The 22,128-nt window shown below is 40.2% G+C and overlaps 1 long non-coding RNA gene across 1 annotated transcript; it reads right to left on the reverse strand.

The window, feature by feature from the left end:
- Positions 1-2,982: 2,982 nt before the first annotated feature.
- LOC142052970 (uncharacterized) lies at positions 2,983-16,277 on the reverse strand. The gene is made up of 3 exons (XR_012659043.1): positions 16,033-16,277; positions 15,033-15,143; positions 2,983-4,082 (listed from the first exon to the last, which is right to left on the reverse strand). It is a non-coding gene; the product is annotated as an uncharacterized LOC142052970 (long non-coding RNA).
- Between the last annotated feature and the right edge of the window lie 5,851 nt (positions 16,278-22,128).

Genomic DNA, 22,128 nt, shown 5'->3' on the forward strand with positions numbered 1-22,128 from the left:
GTGCTCTGTAGTGGCAATTTCACTCACAAGACATTTCCTAGACATCGCACTGTTGTAGAGCTGCCTTTTTTATTGGTTTTGCTTATTTCTTAAAGTTCGTGTAACAAGTAAAGACTTGAGAATTCACAGAGTCTGTCTCTTTGAAGCAGCAGTGCAATATTTTCTTTAGGTGAGTGTTTAAAGATAATTAGGATTATTACATCAATACTTCTAGAGTTGTTCACAGTAAAAAAGCTTTGATACTAGCTGGTTGTAAAGGTCCCATCTTAAGGGCCATACACTTTGGAATGAAGAATATTTATGCACCTATTAGGTTTCAAAAGACATCAAGATTTTCAGAAGCATCTTAGGACTGCCAGTTCCACTAGCTAGGGATTTGGAAACTTGGAATCCTTTAAGAAAGGATTTAAATTTCCTTATTTTGTCATGGAAGCCAGCAACTCATACAAGACCTTTAGTTGTATAATTACAGAGAGCAGAAGACTAGTGTACTCCCACACTTACTAGCAAGAGCTGCTTCATTTATTAGAAAGATAAACTAGGTTTTTGAGGGATTTTTTTTTTGAAGGAGAAAGGTTAATCTTTTAAAAATCATGTGATAGATTTTTTTTTGTTTTTAATAAAAGTGCTGGAATGAAAAAATTTATTCAAGAGCGTGATCTGCTAGGGCATGCAGCTTTATAGAATTCTTGAAAAATCTTTGTCAGTTTTAAACATGATGGGCATCTGCATATTGGGAGGGGAATCTGTATCTATTCAGGATTATTTTATTAAGTTATTAAAAGGTAATTTTATTTAATGTGTCCTCCTTGACTGTTGCTATATAATACTTTCTTTGATGTTGAAATGGTTTAGTGAACATATTAACTTTCTGCTGCATTACTAGTAATGTTTAATATGTTGTATTCTGTTTAGGGCATCCCCGTGGAGCTGATAGCTGTGGACTACTGACAGGTATATGTCATGGTTTAACCCCAGCCAGCAACTAAGCACCACACACTCACTCGCTCCCCCCAGGTGGGATGGGGAAGACAATCATAAGGTTAAAAGTGAGAAAACTTGAGGGTTGAGATAAAGACAGTTTAATAGGTAAAGCAAAAGCCACACACACAAGCAAAGCAAAACAAGGAATTCATTCACTGCTTCCCATGGGCAGGCAGGTGTTCAGCCGTCCCCAGGAAAGCAGGGCTCCATCACGTGTAATGGTTACTTGGGAAGACAAACACCATTATTCTGAACTTCCCCCACTTTCTTCTTTTTCCCCAGCTTTACAGGCTGAGCATGATGTCATATGGTGTGGAATATCCCTTTGGTCAGTTGGGGTCAGCTGTCCCAGCCGTGCCCCCTCCCAGCTTCTTGTGCACCCCCAGCCTGCTGGTGGGGTGGGGTGAGGAGCAGCAAAGGCCTTGACTCTGTGTAAGCCCTGCTCAGCAGTAACGAATACATCCCTTAATTATCAACCCTGTTTCCAGCACAAACCCAAAACGCAGCCCCATACTAACTACTATGAAAAAAATTAACTCTACCCAAGCCAAAACCAGCACATATACTAAGCAGGTAAGTTTTTAACCTCTTTCAGTGGTAACATAATGACTTTCATCAAAGGAAGAAGTCTTGATGTTTTTTATTTTGTTAAGCTGAGTTTGGAAGGCTTTGATTTTACAAATCCCAAGACCTGAGACTTAAGTAAACCTAGCATATGCTAATAGTGGCTTCAAAAAGTAAATAATTTATATTTTTGTCAGAAGAGTTTATTTCTCTTGACCCATAAGTCACTATCTTTTTAGAAATATTTGAGACGAGTTCAGACATCACAAACTTGCAGGCCTCCACTGCAGCAGGGTGCAAACGAATGATCATTCTGACTTCACAAGATTAATTTTGAAGAGGTTCTTTCCCCTAACTTGCCTCTTTCTAGTTTGCTAGCTATAGTTAATAAAAGTATTTGTCAAACTGGGACAGAGCTTTGTCATTAGTGTCTTCTCTTTAGTTCAGTGATAGACTTATTGGGTTGCTAAAGGAAAGGGATTCGCAAAGTGCCTTACAAAGACAAAAATGTCACTGTAAGTAAAACATGTAGTGGATGGTAATACCATCGTACTGATTTTCATCTGGTAGATGTGTTAGGCTAATTCAGAAAGAATTAAACACATGACAGACACCAGTCACACCGCTTAATATACTGCTGGGAGATACATAGCAGCGCAGGGGTGATGAAAGTGTTGCAAGGACATACACAGAAGAGAAATAAAATACAACTGCTGCATGCAAGGATAGTGGGGTTTGCAGGTAAACATGGCATGCTTGTTTGACAAGATGTTCTTGTGCACAGTATAATTTTGCCAAAATACAGATTCTATATAGAAAGTATTTGTTAAGTTATTTAAAATAACTTGGAGGGGGAGGGAGGTCAGTGAAGAGTTATTTATATGGGAAATGTTTGCCTTATTCTCTTAATATAAAATAATGATTTTTCCTTTTGTGCAGTACCTTCTGGTGCCATTTTAAAATGAAAATCAATAACAATTTTCCAAGCTAAAAGAATTTATATTTCTATGAGAAGGTGGCCTCATCAATAAGTTAATAAAAATACCACTTGGCATCTATATGAAGAAGCACTCAGAAAATATTTTCTATGTAAAATGCGGAGAGCTTTTTTTCTCGGTTATATTCGATCCATTTCTTGTGTTGGGTTCCTTTCCATTAGATTTCTTGGTGCTTTGACTCGGGGAGATATAGATCTGTTGTTTCCTAAAAGAAGATAATTAGTATGGAGACACAGAAAAAAAGTTGTGTTTATGCATAGACATTTTTGGTTGTCTTCTCCATATTTTTATACTATTTCCATTTCTTTATACATTCAAGTAACATAAATCTGTTAGACCACCTAATTAGATACCTCGGTACTGTAACATCGGTGAGACTGATCTGTTTTAAGAGAAGAGGGTTAAGGTGTATGTACATCAGAAGGGTATGACAAGTTTCAATTTCACGTTTAAGGAGTGCCATGTTGGTTCAAGAGCAAAAGTGGGAAGATTCCTCTCTGGGAATTAGGGGCTGTGCATCAGCATGGATGCTGCTGTGCCACGCAGGCTAATGCAGGCACGTGGCAGCTGGTGGGACAGACCCTTGCACCTTGCTCCAGCGCTGGCTTCTGCCTCCCCTTCGGTCTGAGATAGGAGCGGTGTCAAATAATAGTCTCCAACATAAGGCTTTCGGCAATTTGTTTCTGCTTCAAAGTAGTTTAATCTTTAGCACAACTCTACAGCGAGTAAGGATTTTCCTGTCTTTCAAGTAACTCCTTAAAATCAGGTGTTCCAGGGCATATCTTAACTTGTGGAGATGACTACAGTGTTGTGATTAGTTGTTGACTTGTGGATTAACTGAAGAGAAGGCAGTCTGTGTATTGTGCATGGTACATGTACGTGACTATTGAAATGATACAGCAGATCACAAATATGCTCCCACATCCACTACCCACACATTTCCTGCTTCTTCACACACAGAACAACAATAAGCAGGGTTGGTTTAGGATCTTAACAGAGCAAGTAGTCCCAGGTGGAGCTGGGAAGTGAAGGAAACTGTAACAACCGGGAGCCAAATGGCAGTAATGCAGGAACTATGAGGAGATGCTGCGGCTCATGAAAGTTTATAATATCATAAGTTACTATAATTATTAAAGAAACAGGAAATAAATACGCAATTCTTTCTTTATAAACACTTTATGTAAGTATATAAGACATCTGCAAAATGGTGGAATTGAAAGGGAGATAAGGCTGTTCATACTCTGTGCTGGAGCTGGATGTGGGTTACTCCCTTTCAGGTGTGTGGTCTAAGCTTCAGGTGATGGGAGTGGTTCCATGTTTTTTTGAAGTTTTACTTTTTCTTCTTTTTTCATCTTCCTCCTGGCTTATCACTCTGCTTTCTCATGAACGGTGTCACTGGTAGAGCATTAACCAGATGGCTCAGCAGGGCTGTTTTAATTTTGCTACCAGAGTTTATGCTTACCCTGGGTCACCATGCTTTCTTTTGCAGTATAAGTTTTCCCCTCTGTCTGAGTTTCAGCTGAACAGTCTGTTCATCTTAAAAACAATATCAAAAACAAGAAAGAAGAAAAACCTTCCCCGTACAAATCTCTTGCAAGTTCACCTCCAAACTGGAAGTTGCTGTTTCTTTCTTCCAATCCTGCTACTTTATTTTCAGATTTGTTGAGTCTTTGCAAGCTTTGTGTCACTTCCAGGGTCCTGGAAAGTGGATTACTACAAAGAAGAACAGACTCTTAGAGGCTTTCAGTGGGAGCATCCAGCTTGAAAGCCCTTTCAAAAAATTTAATCAGTTTAATTAAGAAAAAAAGAAACTTCCAAACCATTCTGCCTTTAGTAGCAGCACAAAAACCCGAGTGCTCAAACAAAAAGAAAACAGCAGATCCATTTAAAGTATAAAATGTTAAGAGAAAGGTTACTCTGTAAGTAATATGTGTGAGTGCTACACACATGAACATTGAATATATATACACTTAAAATCATCTAGTAAGGAAATAAAATAGCCATTTGCATTTTACTCTTGCACATAGGCTTATTAAGATAATGTATGTATCTTTTTGTATGCTGAGCCATTGCTTTGCCTCTGCCTGTCCAAGGTATATGAATATTGACTATTTAATGTACACCCCATGCTGTATTATTGCTTTCTTAAAGCATAATACTGCATGACCTTGTTTTTTCTGTTAATTATATTTTTCCCTTGTAGGAAAGTAAGTTTACTCATTCTGAATCGTGCCAAACCACATAATCTGGAAAAGAATATTGTGGCTCTACTTGGAAAGTACTAATTGGGCTTCAGCCATCACTGGGAAAGCTGTATGGTCTTTTATTATTTTAACTGGCCAAATGCCCTTTGTTACCACATTAACAGCCTCCCTATGGTGCTTGTAACTTTGATATTATTTTCACTTTTACACTAAATTTGACCAGATGAAAGACACAAACCCTCCAATTTTGAAATAAAAAAAAAGCATGTTTTGTTAATCCTGTATTTCAGAGGGAAAGCCTGTGAAAATGATAACCTATGTCTGCTGGCCAAAGTTTTTCTTCAGTAAACCCATCCTGCCAGCTGTTCTCATTGGCAAGAAGAAAGACAGTATTTTGGTATCCTTAATTTCTCCATTTTAGAGCACAAGTTTTGCTTGTGTCATCATTTAAATCATGCATGTTAACATCAGTCTGGCAAACAATACTGCACTTAATAAAGACTTCAGTTTGGATGGTATCACTGCAATGTTGCAATAAAGCTGTTTTAGACTATTAAATACAACTTAAGTTACTTATTGACTACAAACTATTGCAGGTGCTCTGGACTGTGCTGCTGAAGAACTGCTTTGAAAGTCCTAAAAAAGACATTGAGGCAAATATATAGGTGCATTTTAGTCTGATGTTACTGGGAGCTAAAGACACAAAATACCTCAAAAGACTGGGCTCTCACTCGTATTTTGGGCCTCCTCTCATGAGGTAGATTGGACAAGGATCAGCAAATAGTAACTTAAGTCCAGTCCTTAGCAAATGAGGAGGGATGGCCTTCCTCAGGAGGCAGGAACACTGGCACTTCTAACAGACAAAAAGTGGTCACCTAAAACTCTAAGCTTAGCCAGGTACATTCCCCCCACCGAGAATATCTGATTCAAAATGTGTACCAGGAATGTTCTCTCTCCAGCTCGATCTTTGACTGCAAGCTTTATCTTCTGCTGAAACAGAAAGGGTGTTCTCATCATGTTTAGGAACACTGAAGAATGTCTTCCTCAATTTCCAGGTAACCTGAAGCCTGAGTGGTTACAGGCATATTGGATCCCACACCTTGGCAGAGGTTTATTTCTGCATATGTTCCGGGACAGCTCAGCACTAACGACTTACAAGGAAAAAAAAATGTCTTGATTCTGCAACAATTTGTTTGGATCCCTTGAAGGTTTCAAGGATTTCTTAAAGTTCTCAAGGGGCAAGACAAGCGAATTGACCAGGATAAAGCTAGGTTTCAAGTCTTTGCTTGTCTAGACGCAAAGCCTCTTTCACTAAAATGGAGCATGGTGGAAGACAAGGAAGTCTTTTAAAACAAGAATTCCGTTCAGGTGTGCATTACTGTAATTATACCAGTGTCTTAAATGCTCTGAGGTTGATGGTGCTTGTGACCTTCCCAGTATGTTTCATAAGAGGGACAGCATAACCTTGCACTGCCCCAGAACAGAACCGAGCCCTTCGATCTATTAAAGCTGCCTTAGGCAATTCAGTGAACACTGTAATGACTCCTTTATAGCTCTATACTTGTATTTGACAGTGTAGGGCACATTCCAAGGAAAATGGGGATAGTTCCTGCGTCTTACCTACCTTCTGCTGCTGTAACAGCTTGATGTAAATGCTGATAACAAAATAGATGATGCATTTGGTTAGCAGGGCTCAGCCCAACAACCACACTAATGATCGTGTAATCACACCAGGGATGCAAGTTTGCTTTTAAATACATTACCCCGGCATCTTCAATATGTGAATTTAGAAAAAAAAGTATTTTTTCAAGTTTTAATTTCCTCCAGAAGCATATAATAATTCACTGCCTTTTCCTCTCCCTCAGGTTAGCTCTTATCACCACAGATACAGCTGTAAGTACATATCTTTTGGCTGAAGTTGTCTTGCTTGCTGAACTGCCAGAGCCTTTCAGGGTACATTTCAGGCAAGGCAAATCCATTAATCAAGTGCAAAAGCACTAGGGAAATATATTTTTAAATGACAAATACATTTTGGTACCACTCTCACAAGTTACTTCCCTGAATTTGGCTTTTTGCAATTAGCATGCCTCATGCAACAGCCTGCCCAGTCCCCATATGTCTCTAGATCATTATTAGTGTGTAGGGTAGTTTCACAAAGGACTTCTGGATGGTACTTGTCCTAGCGAGCTTGGTCAGAGGGAAACTGCAAACCCTGGCCTCTCTGGAAGGCCAGCGTTCCCACGCTCCTGCTCCAAAATACTGCAGCGGGTGGCTGAGCACCCCACGCAATATCCCTCTATGCAGCACGCAACATGACAGGTGCTGGGGCATCGCCAGGTGATGCACTAGTCTCTGCCCTGAGGGTTAAGTTACTGACACTCACCAGCTACTCGTTGTGTGGAAGAACGTGAACACCTTCCTCTTATCTTAGAAAAGACGACTATTGTAAATGGTAACAATTCTAACAATAAACAAAGGCAATGCGTTAAGAGAAAAAGTAACATCTTCTGGTTTTAAACTTTGTCCAGAACAACTTGAAAAATGTAGACAATCACAGCCTCTTAAATGAAAGGAAAAACAATTGGGCAGAAACATCAACAGCCATAATATTTGAAGCTGGCCAGGAAAGCCCTCTGACCTGTCATTTGAGTCCCTCTATATCAAACAGCAACTGTAATGAAATTAGACTTATTACGCATACATGAGCAATAAAAAACCCAACCAAACAAGAAATCCACTATGGGAGCAATCAAGTTTAAGAAAAAGAAACATGAAACATGGCTAAACAGAGGAAGTTCATTAAAAAAGATTACATCCCTCAAGTAGTTGAAGATGAAATTAAGACATAAAACATAAACACATCATATGCCCCAAAAGATACGGATGGCCGTCAAAAACTTGTAGCTGATCCTTTTCCATAGCAAGCAGGACACCTGTTAAAGAGTTAGCAGGAGCAGTAGATTGCTAAGATACAAAAGGAGCACACAGGAGAGGTAAGGCCATGGCAGTGAACTGCATTAATTCCTTGCCATCCATGTTTGCTATAAACTCAAGGAGGTTCCCTTGTTGGAAGCCTTCTTTATATAGCATAAATTGGAGTTTGGAGATCACTGAAAATTATGTATCAGCAGATTTCTAAGAAATAGAGCAATTAAGCAGTAACCATTTCAAAGAATGACCAAAAGTAGGATTAGTGTGCATGGAAAAGGGAAGAAAAAGAAAAGGGCTCTCTAAAATCATGACTAGCAAAGACAGGTCAAATAGGGAATGGAAGTTTTTCAGTCACGAAAGGCAGTGAAGAAGGATGCATCAAATCATTAGTTGAGCCAAAACAAATAAAACCAGAAGTATTTCCTCATATAGCATGTTGGTAACTTTGAATTTCCTTGCCACAAAATGTTGTGGTTTACAGAATTTGACATGAGTTAAAGATCTCTTGGACAAACTCATCCATCAGGACCTATTAAATAGAGAGATTCTACCTCTGACTTTGGAAGTTGTATCACTAGAAGCTGGGAATATAAGGCAAGTAGCTATCACTATGCTTGTCATTTTATAATAATATTTAGTAATCATCCTCCACTTTTCTCCACTTTTCATCACTTTTGGGGTCTGGATGCTGGGCTAGATGGATCCTTTTTAGCCTCACCCAGGACAGCCCCTCTTGCATCCTGCTCTTAAGTAGCTCCTGCAGTTTGTGGAGAGACTTCTGTGGATTCATTTGAACCAACCTGAACCACAAGAGTCAGATAAAGGACTCCAAATGGAGTTAAGACTGAAAATACTAGGAAGAGGTAACTAAGGGAGCAGGATCAGCAAGTAATATAAAGAAAACATAAAGCAGAATTAAACTTGCATATAGTCTTTAACTCTTAAAGTAGAAAGTGCCACCACATGAGATGACAGAAAATAATTCTTCATCCCCCTAAAAGAAAAAAAAATACTCTCTTCCTCCCAGCAGGTGAAAAGACAAGAAAATTGCAATGTGTCCTTAAACTGAAAGAAGCTTAATTCTCAGATCAAATCTATATGAACACAATTAAAAAAAAAAAAAAAGAGAGAGCTCTGCAAGTGGGTGAATAAGTATGCATAGAAAATGAAGAATACATTAATATACAGAAGTACAAAAATCACAGAAACTTATCTTCTTTTTTTAAACTAGCTGAAGTAATCCCATAGCTACATATCCAATATAAAAATGGTCTTGGTCATGTCAGTCCTCTGTCATGAAAAATGACTGAATATAAAATGTTCTTTCATATTCATTCTGTAAGTGAAATCCTCACACAATGTGAATTGCTCAGGGTTCACCGACTTCCACAGAACTATGACAAGTCACAGCAGCTGAGGGCCTGCCCAGTGTGTACCACGTTGGCTGACACAGCAAAGTCATAAATCCAGCCTTGACAAAATTGCAGTTTTCAATGAGCTCAATGCACATGAGACTGTTAACTGACCATTTACTGAGATTCCTGTACACCATCTTCTACCAGCAGAAGGGAAGGAGAAAAGTGATGGTAGAGTTTCCCTTTCCTGCAGCCCTTTGCCCAAGGCAGGCCTCCTAAGACCTACACAATAAAGCAATAAAGTAAGCCAATGCAGCTGTGGGATCTGCAGCTTATGTTTTTATGGATACGCTATTCAGCCCCCACTGCACTGGAGCTGAAGAAATCCAAAGCCTCTCTGAACCTAAGCTAGGAATGGAGTTGTTTCTCCCACTACCAGCACCTACGAATGAACATTGTAAAGCCCAGTTGTCAACCCTCTCCTTAGTGAGATGCTGGAAGATTTATTCACAGTTACACCCAGCTGTTTTCTAAATGGACTGTCATCATAAAATTATCTCAGCCAACTGCAAAGAGAGGACTGAGCTGCTGTCCAGTGACTTTGCCCAAGTTCCTTCAGCGGTTCTTCACCCTGACAAACTGCTCCAGTGATAGGATGCTCTCATGAGATCCATCATTTGCTTTGAAGTGACCAGACCTCAGGTCTGTCACAATTTTAGAGCCCCTAAGAAATTAATCCTCTAATTGTCATTCTCCATGAATTCCTTGGCCAAATTCAGTAATCTTGTTAATCTCAATCCCCATGTTTCTGTTTCTTTCAACTTCCGCTAGCAAAAATTCTCACAGTGCTGTTTCCCGAGAAGGACAGAAACCTTCTGTTCCCTTTTTCCCATACACTCAAGAAAATATCCCTGACCATACAAGCTGCTTCTACGTTTCTTCCCAGTGAAACCCCTGAGACTTAAATAATTACTTCCAGTTGTCCACCTACATTTTTCCTCACTCTAATTTCTAGGTCAAATAACTGCATAAAATAATTTAAACTTTAGAATTTATAGGAAAAGTTTTGCTTTGAAATAAAATGCAAGTATTTTTTTTGCATTTTCAACCACTGAAGCAGAATTGTAGTTATTTAGCAGACACCATAACTTGAAGTTAGCCAGTATTTTTTTTTCAGAACATACAGCTAGAGAGAATTTTTCCATTGTAATGCAATTCCCTAATGAACCATAGTTAACATACTAGGTTGCTTTCTGTGTAACCTTGAAAAAAAACACAAAAGGTATTTCATTACTGTATGAAAGAGATATGTAAACATGCAAATGTTTCCTGTTGTTATAAGTTTTAAGGAATTACTTCTGTAAGCATTTATCTATAGCACATCTAAATTAAATAGCCCTGCTAGAAGGAAGAGAAAACATTTTGTATTCATTTAGTCATTAAACCGAATCAGGAACAGTTGCTAAAATAATGGATCCCGATTATTCATTACCATTATGCTTTCCTTGTCTGCATAGATACCCGATAAGAATTGTACCAGAACTATAGCTGCTAATGAATGATTAAAGGCTAGGGAGCAGATGCAAAGGGAAAGCAGAACAACAATAACTCATTTGTTTTTTTTCTGGGGACGCTTATGTGGTTCTCCTTCATTCTCTTCTACTGAGTTTTGCTTTTAGATTTCTAAATATAATGGACTGAACTAGGACTGGATTTGGACTCCTTCTCATCTTGTGCAAAGCTCTCTTTCTTGAACTGTGACAAAAAAATTCAACGCCTCGCAAAGTTTATGAACTAAAAGTAATAATAATGATAATGTCAGAAATGTCAATAGAAATATTTTATTTAGGTGATTTTAAAAGCATTTCAACTGTACTAGAATTAGCTTCTATTTTGTAACTAAAAGCCATGTTACAGAAAACCGAAGTCTTTAATTTGAAGTACCAAAATCCATTTTATCAAATCTAATTTTTCAGGGCCTTGAAATCTGATTTGACCTATTTCCTAAAAAGATTTGGCTTAGACGAATAGAGGGATTTTTGGATGAAACTCATGTTCTCAAAAAGCTCCAACTAGCTTTGCTGTCCATGGTAGCCCATACAAATATCACAGGAAAGTTCTGGTATATGTACTGGTTTAATCAGCTGGAACTTGAATAACATGCAGACACATATCTAACTGATCCCCAGATGACTAGCAAATCTGTGTCCCATATGCTGTTTAAAAAAGAAGGTCTTAAAATTTAATTAGACAGGAGAAAGAAACAGAGCTTGCTTCCCCCCGCCCCATCATCATTCTGTTATTTTGCACTTCGTATAACTATTTAAACCCCATATAGTCTCCTAATCCACAGATTGTTCCACAACTCCTTATAAGCTTTGTCATGTACTACCTAAATTCACCTAGAATTTTGTTTTATTGGCATCCCAAGAATTCAGGTCATGAAGAAACCAACTTGGGAACCCAGGAGATGAGTTAAACCATCATGGACAAACACACATGCTTGCCTGCATGGGAAATTAGCACGCAGTCATTTAGCAAAAATGTCTACTTCACCAAATCAGCATCTTTTGGTCTGTGTCAGTCTGCGGGCTCCTAGGTTTTTTGTTCTTCCCAGTGAAAGTGCAGAGCTTTATGTGGCAAATCAAAGCTCCCTGACTCTTCATAGGTAAATTTTCACAGACCTCTTATAAAAAGCTCCCAGACCTCCAGGATCTGTGGACTACACACGGAAAGCAACAACAGCACCAGCACTCCAAACTTGTTCCCACATAGGAACTCTTTATAGTGCACAAAGACTGTAACGTACCTTTACACCACTTTAAAAAAAAACAAACATCTTTTTCAAGTTCAGCAATTTCTAGTTACAAGCACAGACGTGTTTGTAAGTGACTTGTCCAGGTGACAACAAGAGCCCTGTGGACTATCATTAGAAGGCTGATTGATTATACAGTCCCACAGTCCTGTGTTTTCTGGTTCTAATTCAAGGGATTTTAGCCAACCAGTTTGACAAAATTTCCCTCCTGCTCAGGAAAGAATCGGGCTTGTGGTACGAAATAGAAATGTTACTACATTTCTTGGGCATAATGAATTGCTCGTGGCACCGGCAGAGACTTTGACTTTATACATAAGCCTTATTAAGACTTAGTTACCTTTGAAGGTGGTAGGAAAGCAAGCATAGGGCATGAAGTGCTCTGCCAGAGCAGCTTTATCAAATCCTACAGTGGCAGTTCAGGGGATTACCAGCCACAGCTGCCTGCCTTCTGCGGGGGGGATGCCAGCCCTCAGCTGCTCCCATTGCTCTCCTGACTGCAGAGCGTGTACAAATTCAGTTGGGGCTCCTTAAGATACCCACACATAAAAAAGCAAGAGGAAATTTCAGTGCCTGGAAAAGACCATCTCCTGGATTGCAGGGCACAGGCAGTTAGTTGTCCTCTAGCAAAAGTAGCTGCCGTCATCCCTGCATGCAACTTGTTGTGAGAGTCCATTCAGGTTAAATATAATCAGAGCTTTTTTTGGGGGGGTGGAGCAGCAGCGTTTGGATCCAGGTTGTTGCAAGGCCCCATAAAGAACGACTGAAGGAGGGCATAGGCTGGGAATGAGCAGCTGGGGCTGTTAAGGTGGCATTGTCAGTGAATGGCACCGCTTCCCTGAATTTTCACTGAAATGGAGGTTGAGGTTCAGGTAATCAGCCATGACATCTGAGCTATGGGAGCGGCACCAGCCAGATGGGCCAATACCTGCTTGAAGTGCCCTAGCTTGAGCCACTGAAAAGGACACCTGTCTCTGCTCTTAGACCGGGTGCCTCAGTGACCCCGCCGCAGCTGGGCAGCAAGAACTCTTCTGTGTGTTTATGAATGGGTATTTTTCAGAAGCTTGTACTCTGAGTGGTATTTTGAATGAATTTTCACAAGGCAGCCAGAAAACCTCCTGCTGTCAGATGTGCTGAATATCAAATCCTTGTTGCAACATACAGAGGTACTACAGCCCCTCAGCAAAACAGTTGCAAAAATATTTTTAAGATGGCAAAACCAGCAACCTTTTCCCTTAGCCTTGTTCAACAAAATAATTTTATCTGAAACTTTTCACTCTGAGGCACACAATAGTTTGGGGGATTTCAGCCCCCAGAATGAAAGTTTAGCCTCGTTAATGGCATCTGAAAGTTGAATCCCTGAAGGCAAATGCCGGACATCTGTGGCTACATTATCCTTTAGTCTAGAAAGTCACCATGTCTCTCCTTTCCTCTTTTCTTGTACTAAACCCTAGACCATCACATTTTTCTCAGTAACACTCGGGCCAGTATACAACACTAAAAGCATATAGAAAGGATTAATATGAAACGGTTGAATAAAAGGCATTTAAGAAATAAAGCCAAAATAAATCATTACTTAAGAATAATTGTTTTGTTTGCTTGTCATTAGACATCTGTTCACAGACACTGCAAACGTTCCACTTTGTGGCTGGGTTTAATACTAACAACTTTGCAGGGATGCCTTCTTCTTCCTCATTGTTTTCACTTGGTTTCTTGGGCAAACAAAAGCCTTTTTTTCAGCCCTTTAATAAATTAAAGCTGTTATAGGGTTAGAAGTAAATAACTGCATAGCATGGAAACTTAAATCCAGCAGGCCTCAGAATGTATCAAAGGTCACTGTATGCACAGTATCAATCTCTTTCTCACTCCCTTCCCCCTGGTAATCCCCAGGACCTCTCTGTGGTGACTGAGGAGAATTCAGGGCAAAACTTGACTTGAAAAATGCAGAGCTAGCTCTCCTTTTCCTCCCCTCTCCCTGTCATCTGCTAACACTTCCAAACAACAAATAGCATACTGAATCTGAACTGTTTATTTTGCTGGGAATGCCATCTGCGTGGTGGCAGCTGGGGTGGGAGGGAAGGCACATAGACAAATGAACAGTGATAAATATAGACAGCAGACAAAATCAGGAGAAGTTCTGCTGCTTTCCAGTTTTCTGGATCTTTGCATGCTTCCATTAAGTGGATACAGCTCTTCTTAAACTGGTGTTTGAACATCTGGATTATTTAGCAAGACAGCAAATTCAGAACATTTGAACAGAGACGTCAAACAAGCCAGTTTGGGCAAAATGCTAAGACTACTGAAAATGCTGAAGTCATCTATGGTTATATTCCATTTTTAACATATTACAGTATACTGGAACTAGCAAGGGGAAAAAAAGAAGAGGAGAGTAAGTATTGTCAAAAGGAATATGTCATAAATCATACAAAATGAAAAATCAGTGAAGATCTGGTGAGAATGTTTCTTGCAGACCAAAGATAAAATTAATGTCCAGATCATGGACAACCGAACCTGAATTCTACAAAGGAACTGCTGGCATAACATTTTAATTACCCATTGCTGTTCAGAAGGACTGCTTACATTTGAATCATCCCTTTTCACAGTATTACAGAAAGGATAATTCAGTAATTAGACCCCCCATCTTAACATATTCAGTCCTGTAAATAAGATGATGTCAGAGGAAATTTTAGAGATTGAAATTTTGCTCATATCTCTTCATTAGCAGCCTGCTAACAACACCTTGTCTACACAGAATCACAGAATGGCTGAGGTGGGAAGGGACCTCTGGAGATTGTCAGGTCCAACCCCCTGCTCAAAGCAGGGGCCACACGGGAGCAGGTTGCTCAGGGCCGCATTCAGTTGGGTTTTGAATTACCTCCAAAGACATATATTCCACAACCTCTCTGTGCAGCCTCTTTCAGTGTTCGACCAACCTCATGGCAAAAAAATGTCTTTTTCTGTTTAAATGGAGTTTCCTTTGTTTCAGTTTGTGCCTATTGTCTCTAACCCTTCCCTGGATACCAGTGAGAAGAGCCTGGCTCTGCCTCCTTTGCTCCCTCCTATTCAGTATTTATACCCACGGATAAGACCGCCCCCCCCCCCCCCCCCCCTTTTCTCAAGGACAATATATTAATAAATATTAGTAAAACATTAATCAAATATTTAAAAATACATGTTTACTTACTTTGGAAGTACTTCAGAAGTATCTTCCCAGATTTGCCCATGGTTTCCACAATGAATACAGCTCTCAAGATACTTCTTAGGCAATTGCCATTGTTGTTAGGAGTTTCATCAACTGCAGCAGGAGACCTTACTTCAGCAATGTCGTATACTTTCAAACGATACCTAGGTAACTAATTTGGGAAGACATGCTTCTCTTCCTTTAAGTATTTAATTAGAATAGACACATATTTCAACCTTTTTTATCTCACTCCTGGGGTTTTTAGAAAGTTTGTGAAATATAAGAGCAATCAATAACAAGAAGTGAGCACAGTCCTTGAGCAAGTCTACAGCTGCACTACACCTGAAGGAATTAAACGACACAGAAGGCTTTTCATGCACTTTAATTTAAGGAAGTTGGATTCACATCCCTGACTTGATTTGCTTTAACTTTCTTGGCTGTCCATATTTAGAAGTGCCTAGAAATAAAGGTTTCATGTCCAGTTCTGCAGTTCTCCACATGCAAGACTTAAAGAGAAGAAAAGAATATGTCATACTAGTAGACAAATTTAGCCAATGTTGGTCCACTTTAACAAAATCTATATAATCAAAAGTGTAAAACCACATACACATGTCAGTTATAGGCTTGTCACTTTATCTTCTCTTCGGATTTCCTAAAATGTAGTTCTGTGTTGCAGTAATATTTACCAGTAGTGCAAGACAAGACTTTTTGTGTCATGATAATGCATAGACATCTTATATTTTCATTTAAGCATTAAATCTTTCAAAGCTGATACCCCATGCTGATAAACAGGATTCTAAACAGAGAGCATGAAGTTTATATTACCAGCAGACAGATTTTTATGTAAGTTTTGGAGGCTCATTTCTGAAAGCAAATCATACTTCCAGAACATCCTAAATATATACTATTATGCGTAATTCTGCTCTATGGTGTTCATGTTAGTTGAGTAAACAAAGATGAGCTAACATACGTCACATAAAAATGAAGAATAATGAACACTTACAAGATACTGCCAGTCTTCTATGGAAGATACACTGCAGCCATTCAGCTAATTCCCGTGGGCCCAATTTCTGGCCTCAGTGGAGTAATTCTCTTCGTCTTTTGCAGTTTACCTTAAAATCTTCCAATTTTATTAGTAACTTCTTAGAATTTTTCTTGAGGAAGAACCTGGAACCACAGGTCATCTGCAATAAAAAGGTTTTCCATGAGCCTTAGTGAGTGGTTCACAGAACAGCAAATAAAGCACAAGCAGACTATTATGATACCTTAAAATATCAAATCACATTGATTTGCATAAATTTTTACAAAAATTCTTAAGGTCTCGAGTAAGCATCTCAATTACATTTAAATAAAATTAACCTTAAAAAACCCAACTGTGTTCTTAGTCTTCTACTTTTTCAGATACCTTGAGATTTAAGATCCCCATCACCATTGAAAAGTTCAAATACATTAATAAAAATTTAAAGTTTATTGTCCTATTTCAGGTTATGTAAGAAAATGGAGAAGACACACCACTCTTGATCTGTAACTCAGGGACAACCATTTGTGTGAACAGGTTCTTATTCTTCAACAGTGCATACAGTTAATATACTCCCAGTAAGGAAAATGGGGTGAACACAATGCATGAGGATCAGATTTTGATAATCCTAAGCCATTTACATCACATCAGAGGTCTTCAACAGGCACTTACACAAGCTCCACAATCACCTTCAGTACTCTAATTTCAAATTTGCAGCAGAGGACCTATGACAAAGCAAGAGCACTATGTGTATCCTAGTTTTCTTGAACTCTTTTCTGACACAAAAACCTCGGTTCTCAGCAAACACTTTCACATATCCTGGTGTAGTGGTTTTTTTAAAGCATCAGGTACTATACAGCTGTTTTGTTCTTTAAGAAACATTAGCCACTTCAGAAATGGAGCAATGGTTGAGCTGGGTAGCTAGTTTAATAAATGAGTCGACTAGTAACAAAGCAAGTTACTGAGATGGTCACAGAGATTTTTGTGGAGGTCCCAAGGGACTTTGGAACACCTCCTCTCCTGGAAGAACCTATGGCGGAGGGATGGTCCAGTTTCTACCTCAATCATCTGAAGTTAGTTACTTCTAACTAGAATGCTGTATGTGGTGGTTAACCAGGAAAACAGTAACCTTAAAAAGAGGCAAACTGCAATTTTAGTTCTGAAGAACGAGACTACTTCTGAACATCTTAGGGGAGAAGAACAGCACTGCTTCTTACACAGCATTCCCTCCTCACCAGAATTTTCTGTGCTGGAGGAAAAGAAAGCAGCATTTGTTTTGTGTTCTAGACAGAGGTCTTTAAAAAAACCAACAGCAACAACAACAACAAAAAACCCAAGCCAGCAGCCATTCTTGCCATCAGAAAGATCTTGGTGACAACATCATTTTCGTGGAAGAAAACCTGCAATAGCTCAGGATTTCCGTAAGTATTCTGGATTCCTGGGAAAGAAGGAGGAAAGTTGTGGGGTTTGTTATGGTTATACATATCCCAGAGCAGGAATGCTCATTTCCTAGCACTCTTCCTCAAATGCAGAAGAATATTCCCTCCCATACACTTGCAGGGAAGATAGGGAGTGAGGAGCAGGATGACGGCCTGTTCCCCTTCTGCTAGTGGTGCTTGAGAAGCGGCCACGGAGGACAGACATGTTTCCTGGGATGGGTACAGAGGTACACAGTAGCACAGCAGCCACTGCAGGCATGCAGGAAGAAAACTGCCTACATCTACAACTGAATGCCTCAGCCAGGCTCTTCCTGACCTTTGTGGCTCTGAACTTGTGTGTAAAGTGCAGCCCTGTAGGCACCTTCATATAAAGCAGTTTTGTATTATGGGAATCCATCAGAGATGGACTTGAACTTTCATTCATCACCCTGCCACCAATGTGCACTGTAACTGCCAGGCACAGACAACACCATCCACTTGTCTCCATTTTCCTCCTTCATGACTCAGAAAGTGCATATAATGTTCTAGTAGTAGTTTAGAAGTGGTCAGATTAGCAAATGAATAAGATTTTAATTTTGTGGATAAACCATCACTCAAAGACTGATTTTTTTAAAAAATATCCTTTTCCACTGCTCAGTAAACCTTGATAAACAGGTATACCAGAAACTAGTTTATACTAGAAATTACTCCCAAGCTGAATTTACCACTTCATCAGAGGGTTGCAGTTTACAGAGAAAGCAGATAAATAGTTTGAAAGAGAAAAGACGACAGTATGAACGACAACAGTGAAAAAAGACCCCAACATAAATTAAAAAGTGAAACATGAATTCTGTGGTTCAGATGAGTTTCTCTGTTATTCTCTTGGACGAACAGTCATTGAGCCTGGGCAGAGATGCCTCTATTTTGCCTGCTAAATGTCTTCTGAGGTTTCCTCTCTAGCATGTGAAGAGAAACGGAGTCCTCTGAGAGGCAGTGAGAGCAGAAGCCTGGGGTAGGTGCGCTGAACACTGCCTGGAGGAACCTTCCTCTTCACACACTGGTGAAAATTAGGATGCTGCCTGGCTAAGTGAAGTACTTCACATTGGGTGTTCCACATAAAAAAGATTCATTAACATTTTAAAAGGGAAGATAGCAGTGTTACCTGAGAATAATTATTACAGAATCCTGGAAATTCAGATTTTTGTTTTTACACATATTCATTCATGCAAATGTGAAACCTGACCCAGAAATTTTATTCAGGTGAGTAATCTGCCTTTGACTTGAACGGGATTCTACTACATATGAACAAAGCAATCAAGTCAGGTTTTGCATTTGCATAGTAGCTTCCCTTCGACTTCAAGTGGGGCTGTTATGTTGTAAAAACTCTCAAACCAGGCCAATTTGTCCAGATGAGATTTCGAATCTCCTTTTTAATATTCAGCTTCAGCAATATGGAAAGCAACACTGCCAAATCCTCCATAACTATTTTACTGCAGCTACTCACATTTTGACTAGAAAATTCTCATAAATACCATTTCACATGGGTGTTGTCACCTGCCCTGTGCTAAATACATCATCTCCTCTGTGCAATTAGTTACACAAACATTGAAATATGAGTTTATGACCTGGAATAGAGTTTTGATAAACCCTTCTGAAGACATACCTGAAACAGAGCCCAGGAGAATCCTCAGCAGATAGAAATTATTTATGCATATACAACAGCACACCCAGCCTCCAAACAAGCTAAAGACCTGCCAGGAGCAGCAGTAATTCAACATCTGCTTCAAAAAGAATGTAAAAGATACCGTAACTGAGGAATGAGGCACTGAATCCTCCAACAGAGGAAAGGTAAGTAGAACACTAATAATTTGGGGGATTTACAACATTCCTGTACTTCCTGATGAGCACAGAACAAGACGGTTTGGACAACAGACATGGAAAGCTGCACATTGACAGTGCTCTGCTGTCTCTTTATTTAGGTAATTAATACTTGGTCTTTTGAACCACAGGTCCAACTTACCCATCACATGAGCTACACCTCTATAGCAAGAGTGACCATAACACGTTCTTTCCTTGCCTCCTCTTCTGCACAGGCTGTCTGCTGACTGTCCAGCTACCTCGGTTGCACTTGGGTGACCACTACCACTGTGCTTGTGACAACACTGGTTCTCCTGTGGCTGAGGCTGTGGCTTCAAATTGCAGCAAAGTTGACATAGCAACTAGCTGCCACAAAACGGGGTGTCCCGACGCATCCCCTTTTGCATGTCATCATCACCTCCCTAGTGCCAGCAGTGGTCCTTGTCTGGCCCCAGGGTGAACTGGTTTAGGGAGACGGACAGCAACAAGCCAACCCTCCCCAAAGGGGCAGTTCTCAGGGTGTTGTCTTAGCCAAGTCAGTTATTAAACAGCAGCCAGCACAAGGAACTGCTAAAAGCTATCTGAGTGTTTTTTCACATGTGGGCTAGAAAATGAAGAGGCTGTGGTATTGCTGTAGGAGCCAAGAGACCCAAAATACCCAGTATGGTGAGCACCATTCTGAAAACATTATATTCTCTTATTCCTTGGAGCAAAATCATTGGGTGCCTCATATGGAAAAAGAAATACACTAAACAAACCAAAACAGTAGGTTCAGAGCAGGAAAACAAAACTAGCTAAACATAAATAAATCATGGATGTCTTGTATCATAGTAAAATTCTTGGGCATTGTCATCTGTTGCTTATTACAATTTCATTTACATTGGAATTTTCTTTGTTTCCCTGCAACTTTTGTGTATCCAAATAATTATAGTTGTATTACTGTATTGTTTTAAATCTAGTCAGTAGAATGAATAGAAAAGCTTATCTCTGCATTATTCTGGCCAATATTACCTTCTATTACGTAAGAAATGGTAATTAAATACATTTTAATGCACTACTTTAATAAGACAACAACCATAGTTCTAGATAGCAATTATCGAGATAACTACAATTTCATTGGTACTCCTTAAGAATATAAAATTTACCTTGGATGAACAACAGTTCATTATCTAAGATGAACCCAAGCTATTCTTCCTCTAAATCATATCTTGGCCTGTTTTATTTCTTAACTTTGGCTGTTTAATAAAGGCATAAAGACTTTTACAGGTAGAGTATATCAAAACTCTTCTTTATTGGATATGGGGGAAACGTAGTGACAAAGGATGAGGAAAAGACTGAGGTACTTAATGACTTCTTTGCCTCAGTCTTTAACAGTAAGACCAGTTGTTCTAAGGGTTCCCAGCCCCCAGAGGTGGAAGACAGGGACGGGGAGCAGAATGAAGCCCCCATAATCCAAGGGGAAATGGTTAGTGACCTGCTACACCATTTAGACACACACAAGTCTATGGGGCCAGATGGGATCCACCCAAGGGTACCGGGGGAGCTGGTGGAAGTACTCACCAAGCCACTTTCAATCCTTTATCAGCAGTCCTGGCTAACCAGGGAGGTGCCAGTTGACTGGAAGTTAGCAAACATGACACCCATCTACAAGAAGGGCTGGAAGGAGGATGCAGGGAACTACAGGCCTGTTAGACTGACCTCGGTGCTAGGGAAGGTTATGGAGCAGATCATCTTGAGTGCCATCGCGTGGCACGTACAGGATAACCAAGTAAGCAGGCCCAGTCAGCATGGGCTTAGGGAAGGCAGGTCCTCCTTGACTAACCTGATCTCCTTCTATGACAAGTCCCCTGCTTAGTGGATGAGGAAAAGGCTGTGGATGTTGCCTACCTAGACTTTCATAAAGCCTTTGACACCATTTCCCACAACATTCTGGAAAAACTGGCAGCTCATGGCTTGGACCAGTGCACTTTTTGCTGGGTAAAAAATTGGCTGGATGTCCAGGCCCAAAGAGCTGTGGTGAATGGATTTAAATCTAGTTGGCAGCCGGTCACAAGTGGTGTTCCCCAGGGCTCAGTATTGGGTCTAGTTCTGTTCAATATCTTTGTCAATGATCTGGATTAGGGCATCGAGTGCACCCTCAGTAAGTTTGCAGACAACACCAAGCTGGGTGTGAGCGTTGATCTGCTTGAGGTTAGAAAGGCTCTACAGAGGGACCTGAACAGGCTGGATCAATAGGCTGAGGCCAGTTGTATGAGGTTCAACCGGGCTAAGTGTCAGGTCCTGCACTTGGGTCACAACAACCCCATGCAACGCTACAAGCTTGGGGAAGAGTGGCTGGAAAGCTGCCCAGCAGAAAAGGGCCTGGGGGTGTTGGTTGACAGCCAGCTGAATGAGCCAGCAGTGTGCCCAGGTGGCCAAGGGGGCCAACAGCACTCTGGTTTGTATGAGAATTAGTGTGGCCAGCAGGAGTAGTGAAGCGATCATCCTCCCATGCTTTGCACTGGTGAAGCCGCACCTTGAATACTGTGTTCAGTTTTGGGCCCCTCACTACAAGAAAGACATTGAGGTGTTTGAGTGTGTCCAAAGAAGAGCAAGGAAGCTGGTGAAGTGTCTGGAGAACAAGTCTTATGAGGAGCGGCTGAGGGAGCTGGGGTTGTTTAGCCTGGAGAAGAAGAGGCTGAGGGGAGCCCTTATCACTCTTTACAACTACCTGAAAGGAGGTTGTAGTGAGGTGGGGGTCGGTCTCTTTTCCAAAGTAACAAGTGATAGGACAAGAGGAAATGGCATCAGATTGTACCAGGGCAGA

This window comes from Phalacrocorax aristotelis, chromosome 2, assembly GCF_949628215.1.
Source record: "Phalacrocorax aristotelis chromosome 2, bGulAri2.1, whole genome shotgun sequence".
Classification (NCBI taxonomy): Eukaryota; Metazoa; Chordata; class Aves; order Suliformes; family Phalacrocoracidae; genus Phalacrocorax; species Phalacrocorax aristotelis.